General features: G+C 40.9%; 1 protein-coding gene across 11 annotated transcripts in view; it reads left to right on the forward strand.

Moving 5' to 3' along the window:
• Positions 1-30: 30 nt before the first annotated feature.
• LOC133465822 (thyroid hormone receptor alpha) overlaps positions 31-18,537 on the forward strand; it is an 87,214-nt gene continuing 68,707 nt past the window's right edge. For 2 of the 11 annotated variants that reach the window (XM_061748923.1, XM_061748924.1), the window contains exons 1-2: positions 31-220; positions 11,980-12,045. The gene's annotated coding sequence lies outside the window, so the exon portion shown is untranslated. Of the gene's footprint in view, positions 221-307; positions 342-1,682; positions 2,013-6,771; positions 6,837-11,979; positions 12,046-18,537 lie in introns of those variants that run through there. The other 9 variants (XM_061748929.1, XM_061748932.1, XM_061748926.1 and 6 more) reach the window with 8 other exon arrangements.

Consider the following 18,537-nt stretch of genomic DNA (forward strand, 5'->3'; position numbering starts at 1 on the left):
GTGGCCCGCTGCAGTCCCTTGCTCCGCCGCTAGAGAGCAGCTGTGAGCCTCGCGACGAGCCCTCCACCACAGCCGAGGCAGCCTGCTCTCTTCTGACCCGCATTCGGCCGCACAGGCACGGGGGAGGACGCAGCGCGCACACACCGACCGTGGCAGTGGCTTTGGCAGTTGGCGGAGGGAAGTGGGCCACTGGGAGAGGCTCGGACGCCTTTTTGACACGGTAAATGCTGCTCCGGTCGCTTTCACTTCCACGTATTTGTTCTGCGTTTTTCTTCACGTCGTCGGCGTGGCTGAATTGTTGACGCTTCTTCAGGCGGCCGCGCAGCTCATAGTGGAGCCTGGTGAGTGTCGCTCCTATCCGGGGTCCACCTTATATATCACGTCCAGTGAGGGCGACGGTGCAAGGTGAGCGAGCGCTGTCCTCACGTCAACCCGGCCGGCCGGCCTGTCTATTCCCTGGACGCTAACGTGACCCATACGTGAACGTATAGAAGCGTGTAAAACGTACAGGAACTCAGTCTGCCTCCTACTGTGTGCTACCTCAACGCTTTGAGACCTTTATGGATACAAAGTACAGTGGTTTTTTTTAAGATTGCGTGATATTGTGTTTTGCCTTAAAAATGGCTGAACGTGTTGCCTTTATGGAAGATGGGACATCGTGCCTCTCACGAATGCATCGCTATAATGTCATGCATTATACACAGCGACAATCTATACAGTCTCCGTACTGTATAGATTGTCGCCGATTTGTTGACATTGTCAGAAAAGTATGTTTTTGTGCTTTACACGTGTCATTTGTGTGCAAATATGATAGTCATAGAAGAGTAATATACAAGTATTGCATGGGAACACTTGATATACTGTAACATAAAGCTGTCATCTTCATTATGCCAAACTACTTTACTGTACATAACTGTACACAACTGACCACAACATTATGGCCACGTGACCCTTGCACCGCTGTGATAAATACTGACAGCTGTTATTCATAATACCTCATTTAGGCTCTTTAAACACCTTGAAACAAGGATGCATACAAAGTACCCAGTGTTGTTTGGAAGATGGATTTGTCATTGTGTTTTGCCTTAAAAATGGTTGAACGAGTTGCCTCGTTCAGGACAACTGGACATAGTGTACCTCGGTAGTGAATTGCCGCAATGTGAACAACTGTATCTTGCCTGCAGCTCTCAGAAGATGCAGTGGCCAAAAGATTGTGAGCACATCCGGTGTACTGTACCAAAAGGTCATGCTGTGATATGTCCTGATTGGACCAAATATGATACATTGGACAGCAAAAGTAAAGCTCCTGGACAGCACGCATAACAAGTGTGATCTCATTAACCTTCTTTCGTCCACATTTGCATGATCCAGGAAGCTCGCTCTGAAAGACAGAGATTCATTGTGCAATCGCTGACCATGGGTAAACAACTCTATTTGACAGGTAGTCATAGTAATACTAACACATTGATGAAGAAATGTCTCGGTACGAAATGGTAATATGCAAGTATGGTATCGGAACAGCTCTTGAGCTACTGTATTGTAATATTATGACAAAGCCAAACCACAATACTGTAGAAACTGGACACCACTCACTCACCGCAAGATTCTGACCAGTTGGCCCTTGCACCACTCTGATAAATACTGAGAGCCGTTATTCATAATTGGCATACCTCATTTAGCTACATGAGTAAATTCAAACTATTAGAGACAGCCCTCAGTATGATGCATGGTTTTTATAAACCAGTGCAAGTGCAATTATGAACACATTGTCAAATTAATGTTTCTCCGATAGTGTCAATCAAAACTGAGCATTAATTATTTTTGGTGCTTTCTGTGTCTCTCTGTGTGTCTATCTGTGTGTGTGTGTCTAATCTCTCTCATCTATCATGTGGCCGTTGGATACGAAACGGTGTTAATTAAATCATGTGGATTTGGCTGTGCTGAGAGGAGTTTTGTCCATGACAACAACATGAATGTTCACGGTTCACCATCTCAAATCATTCTGCAAAATGGTCAGTAAAACACTACGTAGATGACTATAGTCTCCACCTAGTCAGGATATACTGTGTAAAAGGTCTGTTGGTGTACATTTTAGTACAGTAATGCATTTCTCGATTAACTACACTCACTTCCACATTTCCCTAGCCTATGTGTGGACAAAATGTACAAAAGCTGGAATGCTTGTACTACTTCAATAGGCTTGATATGAATCATGCATGTTATACAGCATGAAGTAATAAATGTGAGTCACACATTGCTACATTTTATTGCATCCTGACCACAGGGAACACTGCAGCACAGTCGTCGTGACATACAAGATATATTGTATTGTTCATATCTGCATAGCCCAATAACAGGAAGTGTTTATTATGGATATGGCGTTTTCCCTCAACGCTAAACGTCAATGACACACGGAGCAAATGAAAGCCATAGTTTGCACATTGCACTGTAAAAAAAAATAAAAAACATATAGAGAGCTTTGATGTCTAACATAAATACACTTGAAACCGTAAACTCTCCCTCTGTCGTGCAGAGGTCAACTACAATATAAATTTACTGATGGCATGTTAAAGTATAAATTGTAAATTGTATACCAACTGGCTACTTTGTTATTAACACGTTTTACAAGGTACAAGGTACTTTTATTGTCAACTCGTCAATATGCGTAACACATGCAGAGGATTGAAATTACAGTACTCAAGGGCCCGCTGTGCTACAAAAGACAGTACAAATAATAACATCAACATAAAAGCTAAATAAACAATAGTATATATACAGTATAAAAAGTATTAATTGAATGTGCAAATATCAAAGGTCAGGTGACGTGTGCAACATAGTCAAGGTCAGAGAACCAATGCAAATAAGACATTTATAAATTAGATGACAAAACCCCAATGCTGCTAAAGTGGCTGGTGTGAGTGTGTGTGCGTATATTATGTGTGTGTGTGTGTGTGTGTGTGCGTGCATCTACATGTTTCCGGAGCGCCAGGGTTCAGGTGGGCAGAGGACAGCTGCCCTCACTATGCGATGGAGAGTCTTGCAGGCTCCGTACCGCGCAGTGATGCAGTTGGTCAAGATACTCTGTGTGGTCCCCATGTAGAACGAGCACGTGATGGGGATCGGGGCTCCGGCTCTTCTCAGCTTGCGCAGGAAGTAGAGATGCTGGTGAGCTTTCTTGGCCAGTGATGAGGTGTTGCTGGTCCGGCCGAACATACAGGAACGGTGAACTTTTTTTTTGGACTAGTTCGTGTAGAAAAAGAACTTTCCCCAACACTGACGTTACTTACATACAGGGTGCTTAAAGGTTTTGTTCCGTGTAGTCACTGTGTGACATACAGTATGGCCAGTTTACTCCCATCTCATCTGTAAGTGGCTACACTTTTGAGTCATGGAGGTGAAACGTGGCAAGGGCGGTCCGAGAGGAATAAGTGGTAAAATAGGTTATGTACACAAACAGAAGAAGGTTTCGGGGGATACTTGAGTACAAAAATAGTCAGTTGCTGCAGCCCTACATTCAATTCCCCCATTATATTGTCATATTTTTATTGCTTAATAAAAACCCCGCTTCAGAGCCTGTGCCATAAGCAGGTTTATGGCAAAAATGAGAAAGTTGCTCCTCAAATGAAGAAATGATGAGCAAATTTGCTCCTCAAAGAAAAAAAAAAAGAAATTCTTTCGGGGGGGGGGCTGGGTCGTAGAGGATTGTGTGGTTTGCATGGGGGGTGTCCTGGTTGTGGGTAAAGCGGCACAGTCATCCCAGGCCTAAATGTCAAGTAACACTGAACAGGCAAAGTAAGCCTAGCTTTCAAGTCAATCAGAAGGCGGATGCACATTTTAAGTGTTAAATGTGATTGTGTTTACCTTTGAATCAAGTCTCAGCAGCTGCATTGACACATTCCCTTTTGACCGAAACGTGGCTAAATGCTCGTTTACGTTGCCCCAATTTCTAACAATCATTTGCTCTCTGATAGGTTGTCAGTCAGTACTGGACTCTCAGTTCGATTATCTTGTGTGTTCTGACCTCCGAGTGTAGTGGATATATTTGGTTGTTTCATTTGAAAGTACTACTTAATGTTCCCGCTTATACTGTATTAACGCCACCGTGTTGCAACGTATAAGACGCAACAATTTTGTGCTGCTTTCTGGAAGAATAGAAAGGTACTGGTCCCGCCGTTCATTTTTAAAAACTGTGTTTCCTGAGTCAACTTTCCGAACTTCGGAACAAGCCATGCCGTGTCATGTCTTAAATGCTGCAAATCTGTTCTGTTAAACAGACAGTTTGATTGGCTCATTGTGATCGCATGCTCACAACAAGAGCTACTGTAATACCGAATGTAGCCAAAGGCTGAAAATCGAAAGCCGAGACACAGAAAGACATTAACAATCAATCAAGCTTTTTTTGTAACCGCTTTTCATACAAAAAATGCAACACAACGATTTACATTGATTAAAATCTAAAAATAAATCAAACCTGCCAATTATTAATGATAAAACTATGCTCATTATTGATTACATTGCATTTATGGCTATGACTGCAGAGCTGTCAACCTATAGAAATTCGCTTCCAGAACAATTTGTCTGAACTTCCATGTTTTTTAAATTGTCAAAAACATTACCACGGGGCAGTTATTGCAGTATATTATGTAAAAGGGTAAAGACATTCTGCATACTGTTCCGTTCCACAACATAATTACTCTATAATCAGAATTGTTATGAAATGATGGCTTCAATAGAAGAAGGAGAAGAAGAAGAACCATCTTTATTGTCATGAACATGCATGCATGCACCCACATTTTGTTCTCTGCATTTTACGCATCACAGTGAACACACACACTTGTTGGTGGAGCACACAGCAGCTTAAGCGTCCTTGTATCAACTCTTCAATGGCGGCCTCATTTGCAGCCACACGTCTTCCACGCTCAAATGATGCAAATTTCTCTATCGTAGGAATAATAAAGGTTATATTATAAAGATGTATTGTATTAACATACTTTTAAATGACAGGTTCATTTTCTCAGGGGATGTAGCAGCGTTGACGTATGAATTCATTGATGGTAGCTGTCTAACGTTATCGTATATTGCCGTATTTCCCTCGATAAACGTACTAATTTGCTCTTCGACGTTGGCTAATATCCACTATAACGCGGTTGCAGGCAGACAAGTGACGAGTGTACTGTACCACCCAATTGCTTATTTTGGTGTTTTGCAACTTCGTGTAATAGCTTAGCAATTATCACGGTGCGCCATCTGTCCCGTCTTGTCCTCTGTCCTTTGGTATTAGGGTACTTGTCTAAAAGTGTAGTTTATTTACTGTCTTCGAGGTGATGATTACTGACTTACTGACGTGAGGCACACATTCGCCTCCGCGGCTCGGCGTCGTATTTAGTCGCGTTAGCTCGTAGCAGCGCTAAATGGGATGCAACAGGCATTTCTCCCACAGTGGAAGGTAGCGAGGTTGGCAACAATAGGAACGCTGCGTTTGCGCTAGTAGCCACTAGCATGATGACGGAAAAGCCACGCGGTTCCCATAATTCATCGTGACATGCAAATTAGAATTATATGTCTATATGTGTCCTGTGATTGGTTGGCGTCCAGTTCAGGGTGTACCCCGTCTCTCGCCCAGTCACTACCCTAGTGACGGTAAGAGGTACGCAAAATGGATGGATGGATGCTTATTTCACATTTATGGTTGATTTACGGCACTATGGCACTATGTCATTATCAAACCGTGAGTGTCGCGTGTGGCTAATAAAGTGACCCCCCCCCAGTCAATTCAACTGGATAGTCAGCAAAGCTCTACAGGGCTTTGCTTGTTAACAGTAAAGAATTCTTTACTATGATGTGTTCACACTCACCCGCTGGCTTTCAGTGATCAACATGTGACATGTTATGCACGAGACATGTTATTTCGGTGAAAAAAGAAACCGAAAATGTACTTTTGGGCTATTTTCAGTGCATCCATCCATTTTCTTTTACTGCTTATCCTTCCTCGGGTCGCGGGCTGCTGGAGCCTATCCCAGCTATCTTCGGGCAGGAGGCGGGCTACACCCTGAACCGGTCGCCAGCCATTCGCAGTGTTTTCGGTGCATCACTAGAAAAAAAAAAGGCTGCATTGATGCACGTACTTCCTTTATTTAACAGCAATTAACTGTGGGTTGACCTGGTCCAGACCCGGAACGCGGTTCACCATTTGAAGATACCCCGCCTTAAAGGTTCCACTGTACAATAAATTGCTGTCGACTGCTTTTTATTTGGCTATTTTGGTACCATGTGAAATGTTCTCTTACAAACATTTACAGTATTCTCTCTCTGTCCTTCATTTGTCCTTTCACTTCGGTTTGCCTTCCAAAATAATGAAGTTAAACAGTATCAATATTGTGCTTCTTTCTTTTGGTCCGTTGCGCCGTTTTGTGTCTCTGATGTCAACCACAGCACTCTAGAGGGCTGGCAAATGCATTTGTTCATGTGTCTAACCTAATCTCCCACATGCTCCTGCTCAAACGATCGCAGATCTGAAGCAAATGCTTTCTATCAAAGTACTTCAAGGCAAATTATAGTGGCTGTATTCTTTTTTCGCATAACATTTCCGCCAAACTTAATCTCACTGTAGCAACCGAATAGTCCTGAAATTGTTATTATTAGCTGACTTTGCGCAGAACCAAAATTTGCCTCTAAATGCTTAAAAATCCAGATTTGGCTCACCATTGTTTATGACATTATGTGACACCTTTTTATGTCTTTTTTATGATTTTTACCGTTACGCCATTGCAGATGACCCCAGTCAAAGATAGGAGGAAACCTGATGATAATGAACTGAAAATGGAGCTCGTGGTCACGTAAGAAAACATTCATCTTTTCCCTGGCTGCTCGGTACAACATATCATATAATTCAAGACAGTAAACGAAAATAAAACTCTTCTTTAACAGGAAGAAACCCTTTAGAAAACCAATTAAAAATACACCCCAGAGTAGAGATCTCCCTCACATGCACACCTGTGTCAGGAGCGTCCACAATGGGTAGTGGTCCAAAGATTACTTTAAAAGGACAGACTCCCTGTTTTGAATGACCTTCTCCAGGAAGGGTGAGGTCTTTATTGATCCCTTCAGGCAGTCCATCTAGTGCAGTAAAGCCTGCACAGTGACTTTTTAAAGGGTATTTTTTGGCAGCAAGCTGTTGTAACAGTGATTGGCGGTCAGGGCTACCATGGATTTCTCTGCTGGCCTAGACACGATCAGAAGCACTGAACGTATTCCCAGCGGTCTTTTCTCTTCGTTTCTCATGTCTGCACTGCTTCTAGTAGCCTACATGTGGATGTTCAAATTTGTCCAATCAGATTTGAGCTTCTATGTGTTGTCACATCAATCAAATCTGCCCAGGGCGTTCAAAATCAATAGTGCGAGCCGATGTGACTTCAACTATGTAGTACAGTATTAGCCAAGAAACTGTTTATTTAACCAGTCTGTTTTCCAAATTTTCGTCACAGTGCCAGAGGGCTGGCGCTCGATGACGTTATCACTTTTCCGTCCGCTGATTGGTTGGTCGGAGCGAAACTTATTTCATCCAACTTTGACTGGCAAAATCCTCCGTGGTGTTCTAACACACTTTAATACATTTAATAATCAGCATCTGGTCAATTGGGTGTGTTTTATTTACAAACCCATATTCCAATGAAGTTGGAACATTGTGTAAAATGTAAATAAAAACAGAATACAATGATTTGTTACACTGGAGCAAGTAAGTCATTTTGGAGCACTGTAATTCAAAGGCTAACATTATAGAGATTAGTGACATCTGCTCATTTTACAAGATAACTGGAAAAAAAGAAAATGCTTGTCAGGGTTACAATAAATGCATCAAGGAAATGAGCACCGGCTGACTTGAGATGCCTGGAATTTGGTACACCAGAACTTGTTTCGACCACTATATGTTTTATAGACCAATTAAAGTACTGTGTAAAGAAGTTTAAAGGGAACATATTTTGCCAAACCAACTTCTCTAGTCTTTGGGATGTAATATTGTCTCTATGGTGCCTCAGTCAACATGTAAAATATGCATTAAAATGTTCCATGCATTCCTGAGCTCCAGACTTTTTTCTGAATTCAGGTTATTCGAATTGAGCTTATCTGCTTCACTAGCAAAGATCTCCGCCTTCCCTTTCCACTCCAGAGCCAGCTCTGTCAACATAACAAACACCTGTGCTCTCACAAGTGGGCCTTCTACATTGAGGGAACCAACCAGAGGAAAAAGGGCGGTCCTAGCCAAATAAAGCCTTACAAAACTGGGTCAAACAGAAGTAGCTGTCAGTGGGACCTTTTCTGGACATTGGTATGACAAAACAAAGGTGTTTATTTTTTTTTTTTTTAAATGAATTTGACACTTTTATACTAAATCCAGGCGGCACGCTGGACGATTGGTCAGCACATCTGCCTCACACTTCTGAGGACAAGGGTTCAAATCCCGGCCTCGCCTGTGTGGAGTTTGCATGTTCTCCCCGTGTCTGCGTGGGTTTTCTCTGGGCACTCCGGTTTCCTCCCACATCTCAAAGGCGTGCGTGGTAGCTTGATTGAAGACTCTTAAATCGCCCGTAGGTGTGAATGTGAGTGCGAATGGCTGTTTGTCTATATGTGTTTTGCGATTGGCTGACGACCAGTTCAGGGTGTACCCCGCCTCTCGCCCAAAGATAGCTGGGATAGGCTCCAGCACGCCCGCAACCCGCGTGAGGATAAGGGGTACAGAAAATGGATGGATGGATGGATACTAAGTCCATGTTAGAGAGTCACTCAATGGAGGTCTAAATAGCCAAAATACGGGACCTTTTAACTTGTGACATTCAGCAAGCTCCTGGAGTGATTTATGTACAGTTGTAATGTGTTTCACTTGTTTGAGTGCTACTCAGGCATCAGCTGATGGAGTTTCCTTTTTTTCTTTTTTTCAAACCGGAAATTTCACCACTGTACTGCAACCATGAATTAAAACAGAACGTTGCTCTTGAAGGCCTTTTTTAAACGGCTTTATTATTGACTTTGTGTAAGAGTGACAGCACAGCCGAGCACAGGTTTAATTTATATTCCCATTACCATCTATATTCTTATAGTTGTGTGGAGAGGAAATGAGTGCACATCAACAGCTGATAGTCAATTAAGAGGCTGGAAACATTGTATTGCAAATAAAAGCCCGCATTACCATGTCCATTGACTTGAGTGAAAGAGGATACGCCACCGATTTGCCACAGATGTCACCTGAGCCCTGTTGAAGGTGATTCTGGCACATTGTCAGGTGTATTACAACCCAAATGCTATTACTGTCCAAAATGTATCATCTGACCAGTAAGTACCAATTACTGTATACATCTTACATGACATGTCGTAACAATGACAATACGACACAATATTATATTATCAGTCTTTGTCTGTCCATGTTTTGTTTGACATTAAAACGGTTTATTTTTGTTGTTGATTGTGAAGTTTTAGTATATTTGAAATCTACAGGCTAGACTACAGTTCAGTAGATAGCTAAATGGAGTAGAGACAAAATACAGTACAGCCTGACTCTGAAAGTCAGCTGCGGGTAAACCTGAGGTTTGTTTAGTCATTTGTTTGTTTTTATTTAGTTCCTCTGAAGGATTTGCTAAGCTTGCAAGGTGAAAGTTCCCCTGAAATCTGAGCCATGTGATTTTACCTGACCTAGAGTCTGAGCATTCAGATTGTTACTTATCGAGTAAAACAAGGACGCTCACTGTTCTTTTCTTTTTCCAGAAACTATACGGGTGACATTTGTCAGGAGGCAGAGGTTGTACATAATGAGAAAGTGAAATTCACTTGCATGCTTGCGCGGCACTCATCAGTGAACAAGACTGTTTAAAAATGAGCCCTGTGATTCTGAGCCACTGTAGCCGTTTCTGCTTGTGAGCATTGCTTCCCCAAGATCAAGCCTCTAGAGGATCCTACACATCTAACAGCTTCAAATACTTTTTTGCTACAATGGGCTACCAGCTGCTTAATTCGATCTATTTTTATGGCACACGCTTTTCGGCATCCTTCTGGGCACCCGTGGCCCAATGCTTAAGATCATCACCTACCACCGTGGGGGACATAGGTTCAAGACCCCTACCGGACCATCCGCCAACATCCCCCAGACTCATGGCTGTGGTGTCCTTGAGCAAGACACTGATACCCCAAATTGTTCCCCGGGCGCTTCAGCTGCCCCCTTCTCCAGTGTGTTCCACTAACAAGTGTGTGTGTGTTCACAATGATGGATAAAATGCAGAGAACAAATTTCATGTACATGCACGCATGCTTCATGACAATGAAGGTGCTTCTTGTTCTTCTTCTTCTTGATCCCATGTTGCTTGAAAATGTAATCTGCTTCATAATGTGGAACGTCCTTCCTCAGTAGTTTATCCTCTTATTGGGCTCACCTGGCAAACTAATTAAATCACAAGTCTCTGAGATTGATTTCAGCGATCCAAAGAGGCCTGAGACGCAATACCATCAATGAGTAGAATTGAATTATTATTTTGTTTAAATCTTTATGGCATTTAAATACAATTTGTGTGATAATTTAGAATGCAGTGTAGCCATTTTATCAGTTTTATTTCAATTAAAAATGTTTATTATTTTGATATGAAAGCCTGATTAAAAAAAAGCATGATCACATATATGTTGCAATAAAATGCCATGTAGCTCTCACAATTAAGTGTTAAAGAAATTAACATACCATGTTTTGTAATGACAGCATCTTGGGCAACTCTGTGTGTGTAGTCAAACAGATCTATTCATGTTGGCCTTTATACTTCCAACAGTTTAGGTTTACAAATTAGAAATAATTTTGCTAAGTCATTCCCAATATATGTAAAAGGATGGCCGACTGGTCAGCACATCTGCCTCACAGTTCTGAGGACCAGGGTTCAAATCCCGGCCTCGGCTGTGTGGAGTTTGCATGTTCTCCCCGTGTCTGCGTGGGTTTTCTCCGGGCACTCCGGTTTCCTCCCACATCTCAAAGACATGCATGCTAGGTTGATTGGAGACTCTAAATTGCCCGAAAGTGTGACTGTGACTGCGAATGGTTGTTTGTTTATATGTACCCTGCGATTGGCTGGCAACCAGTTCAACGTGTACCCCGCCTCTCGCCCAAAGATAGCTGGGATAGGCTCCAGCACGCCCACGACACTAGTGAGGATACGCGGTACGGAAAATGGATGGATGGCTATATGTAGAAGGCAAAATACAATGGTCTGTCATGAAGAGCAGCATACAAAAATGTTTTATTTAGCTGTCTGTTTGATTTTCGTTGGCATAATGTTTGGCATACGCACATACAAAACAAGATTATCTACCCAAAGTGGGTTTCTGATTTCTGAAAGATTGTGTCCTTCCATTGCTTGCTACTGGGGAAGACATATAGATAAACTAAAGTGAGGTTATACAAATCTTCCCAGAGGTGACACCAAGGAGAGCGTTTCTGTGAAGTAGCTGAACGATCAGAATCAGAATCATCTTTATTTTGCCAAGTATGTCCAAAAAACACACTAGGAATTTGTCTCCGATAGTTGGAGCCGCTCTCGTATGACGACAGACAAGTCAAATGACACAGAACACTTTGAGACATAAAGACATTGAGAAAAACAGTCACTGAGCAATAAAGGGTCGCTAGCTATCTGGTAATGCCAGTACAATATAGGTCAGAAAAGCTGTCAAACAATGTTGACACGTTATAAACACGGAAGACTTGTTGCTGTTGCTGTTTTATTTCAACTTCATAAAGGCTTTGCGAAGGCACGTCAGACTGTGAATGGGTCAAATGTGGCCCGTGGTTCCGTACTTTACCTGGGTCTGTTTCAGCAGCATTCAATTTAGGAGGTTCATGTGTAATTCTCATGATGATTTAAAAATGTAACTATTCTATTTTGTGAATATCAACCACTGTTTATAAAATGTGTCACTATTTCTAAGAGTGTTTTTTTTCTATTCTTTTTACAGAATATTCAGTTTTGTTTATGCAATATGAAGCATTTCATTGAGGAGACCTGCCTCTTAAAGAACCAGGTTAGTTCTCTGCTCATTCATAAGTATATTAAGGATCAAGAATGCTAAATGTCAACGTAAAGGCAGCTCTTGTATAGTTTAATTATAAAATAATTATTTATTTATTTGTTTATTATTGTATTGATTATTATTATTATTTTAAATGATTGTGTTTTATGTTTTATTTATAGCACTTTTGTTACAGCTGCGGTTGTTATAGTGCTCTCGAAATATACTCTCGAGTATTAAAGTTGAACAAAATCATTGCCGTAATTTCTCGTGTATAATGCAAATTTTCTTCCCCAAAAAATTGTGGAAAGTCAATAGTGCGCATTATACATAGGTATAGGAGCAAATGGAAAAAACTTTCACATTTTGTAAATGTATGTCGACATCTAGTGGTGAGGGAAAAGTTGTGCACTTTCATTCAAAAATGCCACCTCCACCTAGAGGTTATGAGAAGGGCGTACACTTTCATTGTAATATATCACCGCCACCTAGTGGTTATACAAAAGGTGTAGCCTACACTTTCAATATGATGGGTACGTATGACTGCATATATGTAGAGTTGTGCCTATAAGTTTACATAGCCTGGCAGAATTTGTGAAATAATGTTTTTTTTAAAATATGACTGATGACTGAACAACAACCATCATCCGATGAGTCCACATTTCAAATTGTTTTAGGAAATTGTGGAAAATAGCTTTGCCTTAGTTTAATTCTAACAAACAATGCTAAACACAAATGCTTTGCTAACGTTAGCATTGATAGTTGTGTCTGCATGAAGGAAGGGCATTATATTATATTACATTATACATTCTATTGCCTCCCTGTGACCAAGGCGGGCAGACTAGAAGGAGCAGCACAATGAATTGGATTGCAGCAATCAATTATGATGCACAAACTGTGTAATTCTTTACATTTTACTTAATTATGTTGTTACGCTTTGGTTTTATAAAGTACAATATTATAGTGCTATTTTTCCTGATTCAAAACATAAAATTATTAATATATATATATATATATATATATATATATATATTTTATTTTTTTTTAGTGGGTGAGGCTGGAACAAATTACTGCCGTTTCCATTCATTTCATTGGGGAAAGATTATAGGCAATATGAGTGTTTCGAGTTACAAGTGTGGTCATGGAATGATTAAAAGTCGTGTCTTCTCGAGGCACCACTCTATAATGTGGTTGTAAAATGTAATTCTTTTGTTTGAACTGAGTCAAGGGTTAGAGCTTTAAAATTGTTGTATTTATATTTTTGAAAACACACTTTTTGTAGCCAGTATGCGCAAAAGATGCCACTCCATTTTAGTGACATTGAGTAAGTATTTGCGTTTAGCAAGTGGTATAAGATAAGACTTTGTCAAATAAATGAAAAGCATGTTTGAACTCGTAATGTCCCCTCCCTTGTAGCCAGAATATCAACTACTTTTAACCTCAAAGTTTCACAATGATGTTTTAAATGTCAGACTGTCATTTTTTCAGTTTTAACCAGACTATACAAGACATAATTATAAGTTTTTATAACAGTCACCATCAACTGTGACCACAAAGCCGTAATATATGTGAACTGTTCAACCCTCGTTCTGAGGTCTGCGGTTGTCAGACATATGTCAAAAAGTACGTCACATCATGGTACTGCTTTAAATTAGATATCTTGATATGAAATAAAAAAATGTTTTGAAGTTTGGTACCTGTTTCCTTAGACAGGTAACAATGTAGTGTAAAGTAAGTCTGCTATAGGAGTGACTTAAATGCCTTTGTATAGCAAATTATACATCTAACTTATGATGTCTATGTAGTATAGCTGTACAGTATTATATACAGTAAATGATGTTAAAAATATATGAATTATTTCTATAGGTCAACCTGCAGAAGGATCCGACCCAGATATTTTCATTCTACAGCCAAAATAATCAAATTGGCATCACTGTTCAAGTGTATGAAGCAGACTTGGTCAAAACATTCCAAATTGTGTGGTTCAGGCCTCATTTAGGGAAACATTGATTAACACTGGGTAGGCTTGGCTAATCTGGAATGAGGCCTAGATAATACAGTGAGACAAGTGAAGCTTTGTTTCCCTCTGAGCATACCCCAAAACCACCACCACACTCATTGTTTTAGGTCTTTCATCTACTTTATCTCGCCATTGGGCCATCCTGCATGAATGAGTTGAAGCGCCAGACTCCAGCGAACAAGTGCCCGTGTACTGAACTCATCGTCAGGTTGTGGTCAGTGTCGGCTTTGCCTTGATTGTATGATGGCCAAATGTGAGAAAGCATTGGTTTTGTTCAGGCAGATGTAGGGGAGTTAACGATATTGATATTGGCGGCTCGTGCGCTAGTTAATAAACACTCTCCCGCCTGAAAAAGTAAGTAACTCAAGCAGCAGTAGCTCATCTGTAAAGAAATGGTCTTTGGAGTCAGGTTCCAGTCCCATATACAGTGGGTAGGAAAAGTATTCAGACCCCCTTATCATTTTCACTCTTTGTTATGATGCAGTCACTTGCTAAAATAATATAAATGAATATTGTTTTTTTTTCTTCATTAATGTACACACAGCACCCCATATTGACGGAAAAGAAACGGAATTGTTGAAGTTTTTGAAATATCACACAGCCAGAAGTATGCAGACCCTTTGCTGTGACACTCATATATTGAACTCCTTGAGATGGTTCTACACCTTCATGGAGTGCAGCTGTGTTTGATTATACTGAAAGCCACACCCTTGTCTATAGAAGACCTTACAGCTCACAGTGCATGTCAGAGCAAATGACAATCATGAGGTCAAAGGAACTGCCTGAAGAGCTCAGAGACAGAATTGTGGCAAGGCACAGATCTGGCCAAGGTTACAAAAAAATGTCTGCTGCACTTAAGGTTCCTAAAAGCACAGTGGCCTCCATAATCCTTAAATGGAAGACGTTTGGGATGACCAGAACCCTTCCTAGAGATGGTCCTTGAGATACGCTGGCGGGTTGTTGAGGCATGGAAGGTGTGGCAGGAGGTGGCGAGGACAGGCCGGCTGGCTTGATGTCGTGGATGTGAGGAACACGGAGGGAACACTGAGGACAAGGAGAGACACAGAGGTCAGAGAGGACACGAGGAATTGAGTGACATTACGTGGAGACTGCGGAGCCGTGGTACCGCAAGAGAGCGTTCATACTCCGGTGAAAGTTTCCGGGTTCTGGCAGGCTTTTATGCAGGTGATGATGAGGGCTGATCGATGACAGGTGTGCGGCCGAGATGGTGCTGATGACTGTGAAGAGAGCGAGGGCGAGAGGGCGAGAGGGCTGCAAAGCGCCACCAGGCTCCAACAAAAAACGACTGCAGGGCACCGGTCATGACACTTTCTATTTTTTGCTTTACACTGTGTACTTTTATTCAAGGTATTATCTGGCATATACTTGTAGATGTATGTATGTCAGGCAGTTCAATCTCGATCTCATATACAGTATTTGTCCTCAAGTTGTACAAGCATCCTCTCAGGTCGTATAGATGGTGATATAAGAAGTCTGCGCTGCGCTGTGAAACATGCTGGACCCGTTTCTGTCTGTATGCAGTCACTTCATTGAGCAAATATTGACATATCTATATTATAGACATCCAATGTTTGAGTAGGGACACCATATAGAATTATATACTCGATATATATATACACTATATATAGTTATAGAAGATACTATTGATTTCACTTTTAAAGCTGCAACACTGTGTTCCAACCAGTGTTGTGTTCTTTTGTAATGTAACGATGGAGTCAACTTGGTCTAGTTTAAGCAAGTGCATGATTCTTTCACATATTTACATTGAAATACTGTTACACAATGCAAAACTGGGCTGGCGTGCATTTTGATTTGTGTTCTTAAAGCCAACTAAATGTTTGCAGTTTAAATTCATTAAGTACATCAGCCACACCCTTAATTATATCCTTAGGTTTATGCATGTGGTGCCTTCATGTGATTTTCACTCGAGCGTCTTTACAGAATTAGAATACAGTTTGTATTCGTGTGTGTGTGTGTGTGTTGGGGGGCGTCCATTACTCGACTACTCGAGGAAATATCTGTAGGATAATCGATTCTAAAAATAGTCGATAGTGACAGCCCCACTACAGTTGTCAAAAAACACATTTTTTAACTTCTAATTTATTCTGATTTATCAGGACTGGACTTCTATCTTTAAACTGCATATATTGGTACTGAATGTATGGTATAAACTGCATAGAATTTGTCACAAAAATCTCAGCCTTTGTGTAACGGTTAGCATTCGCGCTTAGCATTAGCTCGCTAACGATTACCGATCCATCCATCCACCCATTTTCTGTACCGCTTACCATTCGAGGTTAAAAAAACCCAAAGCTAACTACCATTTAGCTCATTCATACACCATGTTACATGTATATCACACATCAAATAGTGGCAAAGGTTATCAGTGGCCCAACACTGCATCCATCTGCAATAAATCTAGTGGCAAAAACATGGTTCTGAGTGGAATTTATTATTTTTATTTAAAAATAATAATAATTTATAGTCCCGGCGGAACTTTGAGGAAGAAATTCTGGGTTGACTTATTTTTGAAGTCGACTTAGCCGAGTTATAATTGTTTTTTTTCCAGCCCTAAACTGTAGTGATACTTTATCACACCATCGCTTTGTTCTCTTTACTTAACGAGCCATGGTGCATCACATTGACCGCCGCTTGGACGCTTTTGTCACCGTTTTGTGACGGGAGCGAGTGGGTGACGGAGCTTGAAACCGCTTATCGGGTAGCTCACAAGTTGGCCACCTCTTGTCGCGGCTTTGTGACAGGTGCTTGGCTGGCCCCGCTGGAGCACATGCAGCGTGTTGTAGAGTGGGCGAAGGGGTTTACGAAACTCTGTGCATGGCGCACGTAGATTTTCCACTCCTGCCATGCCTTGCCTTGCCTGCATGTGGTTCCATTGTCATATACTTCCGCTTCTGTCACTTCACCTCCCATGGTGCATCTGTTCACATTTCGAATTGCGGCAAAACCAGTGGCAGACTCAAAAAACTATTGTCAAAAATACTAAAAAACAATAGTTAATTTCCAGTCAAATGCTACCAATGTCAGAGAACTACAGTACTAAAAGTAGAGAACCACAATTAATGGACCCTAAAATGGTATTACCTGGATTTTGCCATTTTATCTTTTAGGGAATAAACACTGCTCTATCTATTATTGAATTTGAGAGGGACATAACTCAAGGGTCCCGTGTGAGCTGTAACCGATCCGAACTGACTTTGGCGGAAAACCCACGCAAGCACGGGGAGAACATGCAACTCCACACATGAAGGCCGGAGCTCGGATTAGAACCCCCAACTTCAGAACTTTGAGGCAGATGTGCTAACCACTCGTCTGGACTAATATATCATATATTGTCTTCAGATATTTACAGTAACAGCACAACATTGAAAGTCACTTGAAGAGCAATTATGTAATGAAATGAACAGAAAATTAAATCAGTTCTTATGACAGTGTTTGTAATGCTTCCCCTCAATAAAAAGTATAGTTGTCATATTTGTAATTAGTCTGATTATCATATACAAAGTAAAATGCTAATTCAATGAGCTACTTGTTACAAGAGTCACACCAAGGGAAAAAAATCATTTCCTACTAAAATCTGTTTACTTTCCTTTACTGTACTCATTTAAAATACAATTGAAAAAAGCAGGCTTCTTCCAATAATATTTTCACTCTCAACCTTTATGGAAGATTTTACCTATCATGAAAGGTTAATAAGCATGTCTGTGTTGAATTTTCAAACATTCTTCTGGGGAATGTTTGCAGTGAGTCTGGCATTCAATAGGTAGGGTCACTCAAATCCTCAAAAAACTTACATATACAGTAATATACTGTTTATTCAGTATATATTCACAGAAAATAATTCATATTCGATTCATGTCAAGCCTGTTTCGAGTGGAAAGTGACATTTATGGCTCATTAAATCTTATTGTGCCACCGAGTGTGCGAGGCTCAAAAGTGTGTAACTAAGAGAGAGAGACAATTTGGCTTTTTGTCATTTTTTGTGCCACTGCTTATCTTGCAATACTTGCTGTACAACATTATCACATTGATAGGGTGCTCAGAATGACTGAAAGCAGCTTCTGAAACAAAGAACAAAACAAACAAACACACACGCGCACGCACACACCCACACCCGTACACACACACACAAAATGTTTGACAGTGTGGTATTCTCAATAGGATTGGGTTTTGTATCAGTTTGAACAATTCCGGTTCCAATTCTGCTTCCTCATTTCGATTCCGGTTCCAAACGATTCTCGATTCTGATGCATTTAAGGGACAGGGTGAAAAGCGTGTGTCTTGTGTAACGGGCACAACCAAAGTACAGATAGCACCGATGTGTGTGTCGTTTGTAGTGGATTTTCCTACCAGTAGTTAATTTGCATGCAGAATGAATATGGCTGGTTTTATTGTTTCAGAAGATGCACACTACAACACTGCTTCTGTGGGCAAGATGGTTCTGT

Source organism: Phyllopteryx taeniolatus, chromosome 16 (assembly GCF_024500385.1).
Source record: "Phyllopteryx taeniolatus isolate TA_2022b chromosome 16, UOR_Ptae_1.2, whole genome shotgun sequence".
NCBI classification, from domain to species: Eukaryota; Metazoa; Chordata; class Actinopteri; order Syngnathiformes; family Syngnathidae; genus Phyllopteryx; species Phyllopteryx taeniolatus.